This window comes from Gavialis gangeticus, unplaced genomic scaffold (genome assembly GCF_001723915.1).
Source record: "Gavialis gangeticus isolate Ggan-Ray unplaced genomic scaffold, GavGan_comp1, whole genome shotgun sequence".
NCBI classification, from domain to species: domain Eukaryota; kingdom Metazoa; phylum Chordata; order Crocodylia; family Gavialidae; genus Gavialis; species Gavialis gangeticus.
This window is the reverse complement of record NW_017728992.1, coordinates 94,110,369-94,115,313: the sequence shown is the minus strand read 5'-3', so window position 1 is coordinate 94,115,313 and position 4,945 is coordinate 94,110,369.

Sequence of the window (4,945 nt, the reverse complement as noted above, 5' to 3'; positions counted from 1 at the left end):
GGGGGGGGGGGGGCAAGAGACTGGTGAATGGTCCAGAAAGCCCCAATGACTGCACATCTCCCCCCAGACTATCCAGCCTAGTTTTTCTTTTGTCCAGTTTTATTATATTGTTCCTATTTATAACCCCTTGCTTTCTTCTAAATCTTCTCATAATACTGCATCAACTACTGTTCAACTAAATTTGGTGCTCAGGAAGCATTCTTTGGTCTCTCCTGTAAGCTCACTATGGTGTGCTTCTATTTTTAGGAGGAAAAGAGTAGGGGGAGGAGGGGAAGTGGGAAAGGAATGAAAAGCTATCAATCACAGCTGTAGAAGAATAATGCTCCAATAATGAAAAATACATTACGTTTTCTTTTATTCATTTACAATTAGTCATAATGTGCAGGGTTCTAGAGTGACCCATAAAATGATACAAGTTACAACATAAAACAAATAAAACAAATAACATCCCTACATATTTGATTACTACATTTCAGGTCTGATGGGCCACTGCTTTCTTCCAAATTTTACAGCAGCATTTATCCATTGACATGAAGGGGTTACATTAGATTTATGCAGAAGTACTGTAATATGATGGGCAATCTAGCCCCTCATACAAAATTATACTGGCTGAGAGGTAGCTTAGTCTTATGCGCACAGCAGTGGCATGGGAGTCAGGATACATGGGTTCTAGTCCCAGCTTTCCTATCAACTTTGGTCAAGTCAGTTCTACTCTGTTTCCCTTCCCAGCCTCTCTCTCTTGCCCATACAGATCATAGGTTCTTTACAGAGATTACTTCTCACTCTGCATGCAACGCCTAAACACATGGAGTTGCCAGTCACATGGACAGACAAATTAATACTAATAACACTGTCACTATTCTGACAGGACACATTTTTATACTTCTTCTAATTATGCTTTTTATTAAACCTCTTTTTATTTATACTGCAACATGAAACACTCCATTATAAGAAACAGAACTCTTAGTTTTCCTTTGCTCACATAAATATTTTCCAAACAAATGCTGAAGTTAACATAAATTTCTTTTACAAATAGACTAGAGAGTTTCAGCCAACAGAGTACAGGAATTAATCATTTTAACAATGCCCGAGATGTGCAAAGAGTCTTCCTCCATTTTGGATGAGGGGCAAAAACTAACCATTTGTTCTACATTAATGATCCTTTTCATTAAAGGACCCCCCCCCCCCCCGCAGAAAGGAAGAAAAGGTAAACATTACAGCATAGCACACACTATACAATGTACATTACCTACTAAGTGAACTGTGAAACTTTTCAGGAGATAGTTTCAGCAGTAAATGCCACTCCCCCAGCACCAAAAAAAAAGAATCCCAATGATTACAACATTTAAACCACTGAATTTATCACCTGCAGATTCCTCAGGGATGTTTACAACACAGCTAACAGAATAGGGTCAGATTCTGGAGACTACATAAGCCAAGCCCCATACACAGGATTGCTGATTTCTGCAGGGCTATTTGCAGATTGAGCCTTTAGGCAGCATTAACATATTTCCTGAAGCTTCATAGTGAGGTTGCCGGTGCTGTCTATTTAAGCAAAGTCTTGTTTGCAACCCACTATGCTCTAGGAATGTTTCTCAACCAGGGTGCTGCAGGACCCTGGGGTACCTTGAGATCCTTTTAAGGGTGTCACAGGGTACCAGGCACTGTTAGCTGTGCAAACACGATTTGTACAAACCCAGAGAATTCAAATAGGAATCCAGAGGGCTAAAAATATTCTGACCTGCTGCGATCTCTCTCAGTTCTCTGCAACAGAACAACTGCTGTATTATTCTTCTGTAGTCAAGTAAGTGAAAACTAAGAGCTGGCATTCCCTGAGGTGTGCCTTGAGTCTAAAAACCTTGAGAACCACTGCTCTAGGAAATGGGGAGATGTCACACAGAGTCATGTCTAGCTTTATAAGAAGCAAACAACCTTTGTCCAGGGACTAACAAGATGAATCCCTGCCAATTATGTCACAGCTGTGTAGCATGGGTGATGCACAGCTGAGTCCTCTACCCACCTGCAGCCACTGGGGAACTGCTGCTGAGGCTGGAGCTGCTCCAGTCCAAGGATGCAATATACATGGCTTCCACCAGGGATTTCTTGGCAAGCAGAGAGCAGACAAGCAGTAGAATGAGGCAACACATAACAGGAAATATAAGTTTCTGTGGGGCTTTCTCCCTGCTGCCCCTAAATCTCTCCTTCTAACCCATGATAAGTAGGAAGGCTCTCTCAGATGGTAGCAAAAGAATTGACCTTGGTGATATTCCATGTGCTGGGGAAGGAGTCTGAGGACTGTGAGGTATAGTGCTGAGAAGTTCTAAGCTGTAGAGAGGTTAAGTAAGAAGGATAAAAGGAGGGTACTCAGGCTGACAATGAGGGAGAAGGGTGGAAACAGAACCGTATCTTAGGTGACAGGGTTTTCGCTCAAAAGGTTCTCAGACAGAATGGACTGGTATACCTAACACAGAGATAAAGGAAGTCAAATGATGAATGAAGTTGCGGGTGAACTTGTGATGCGACATGGAGGGCCAAGGGTGAGCAAGTGCAATAAGATAGATTTGAGGGGAGGAGTCTGGACCCAGACAGGGACAATTCGGGAGAGAACAGGGTATTTGTCACTCCCATAATTCTGAACAGAAAAGGAGTGGGGGAAAGAGGGGAAGACAGAAAATAAAAGTATCCCTATCTTTCCATTTCCATACCAAATTCATCATCCTTCAACAAAACAGTTTTCCCTGTAGCCCATCTCCAAAGACCATGGAGATGTGGCTTTTCCCACTTTAACAGTATTAGCCACTTTCCCCAGGAGGTTGGGAAGGTAAGACTGCCCCACTTGTTACCCTGGGTACCAGCATCAACTTCCACTTTTAGTAACTGGAACACTGTCCTAGCACCAAAATTGTTCACAATACATATACCGCATGTACCCAATTACAAGACAACTTTGAAATTAAGACAACCCTACTCCCAGCAGGAGCAAGCAGTAGGGAGCAAGTGGTGAGGGCCCAGGGGGTGGACGGAATCAAGTGGCCTGACCACTGCCCCTTGTCTCCTGCAACTCGTCCCTCCTACCACTTGCCCTGCCTGTGCCCCCCCACCCTTAATACCCATACCCCCTGACACCTTTCCCCTGCATCGCCCTGCACCTTGCCCTCTGCCACCTGCCCCCCACTAAAGGGGGATGCCTTCCACCTGTCCCCCTTATGCCTGAAACCCCTGGTGCCTGCCCTCTACAACTTGTCCCCCTTTTCTGGTGTCTGCCCCATTGCCATGTGCCCTCTGAACCTGCTCCCACCTGCTGCTGCTTACCTTCCCATTACAGCTCCAGCTCGCACCCTACTCCCACCCAGGGCACAGAGCACATGCTAGTCCTGGCCACAACCCTGCCACAAACTGGTGGCTGCAGCTCCAACCCTGGGTTAAAGCCGGAGCTGGCCAATGGGAGAGCTGGAGCCAGTATGTGCTCTATTCCCTGTATCATGGGCTGGAGCCAGGACTGCAACTGGAGGGTAAGTGGCAGTGAGGGGTGCTGGCAGGGAACTGAGATGGGGAGGAAAGGAAGGGATCTAGTGGCTGTAACTCTGACCCCAAGGATGGAGTCAGGGCTGCAGCTGCTGCTTCTTCCCCCCAGCTTGTACTCAGATCCAAGACTTTTTTTCCCTTATGTTGAATGGTGGTAGGGGGAACCCTGTCTTGGATTCCAGTAAATACAGTATATTATTGTATGAGACAGAGAGAGAGAGAGAATATTATACCCTCATCACTAAAAGTAGCTTAACAGAGGTAAAAGCTAAAACCAGAAACTTTGGCCTTTTTCCATTCTGTGCAAGACCTGCATAGCTCTACTTCTGACGAATCACAGCTCTGTTACCACTCCTGGTTTCTATTATGTTTATCAGTAATTTTATAATGCAAACACATACAAACATTATGCATGTTTATGATTATACATGCCCACTCCAATTTTCCCCCTTTCTACCCTGAAATCTTGTATGCTGCTCACATATGCTTTTGATTTCTCTTAGTCCTTGCCTCCCCCACCCCATTTCAAGTCCACTGTTTCCGCATTCTTTTTTAACCCTACAAAAACTAAACCCTTTTCACAGTAGGATCAGACATCTGGTAGGCAATTCCTCCCTTTCTCTCGTATGGATTAAAAACTGAAAAATGACTTTTAAGTACTGAGGGCCTTCAAGATGAACAACCTGTGAAGGAGAGTGTGACAGAGAAGGAGAAAGATTTTATGTGAAAACAGTTTTTTTTGCATAAGCACCCTATAGACAGGCAACTCTCATCAGGTTTTACTTTTATTTATATAGTGCCTCAGACAATGAACGTCACAGGTATTCAGAAAGTTAAAATTCCTTCCTTGCTTTCAAAACTATTCCGTATAAATCATTTTGCCAGTACAGTAAGAAACATAGTAAACCACTACCAGCTAAAATGTGAACTTTTCATTTTAATTTAGGTTAAAAGATAAAAATCAGCCAATTATTTGAGTCACATTATCCAGTTATTCATAGAGGAAAATGCAATTTGCATTCACATAGCCATGATATTATCTTCAAAGTAATTTGCTTGTCCCAAATACTGACCCCATTTCTGGTTTTCCTTAGTTCTTTACATTCCTCCTGAGGTTCCTCTGCTCTACTGCCTACAGTGACAGACATTAGTAATGGCAGGAGCAATAATCATGCTGGGCTTCTCTCACTGACAAGTTAACCATTATTTTGAGTTTGCTGAGATATTTTCTTTCCAAAATGGCAGATTTGGAAAAATAGTCACTTTGCTGTTACATGCAAGTATCCTCCCTAGATCACAGATGTGCTAGCTCCATTACTAGGATGAAAAGAAATGGAAACACAGGAAAAGGAAATATACACATCCATATTAGTACTAACCAAATATGGATCTTTCAATTTTACTTTCTGTGCACAGCGGC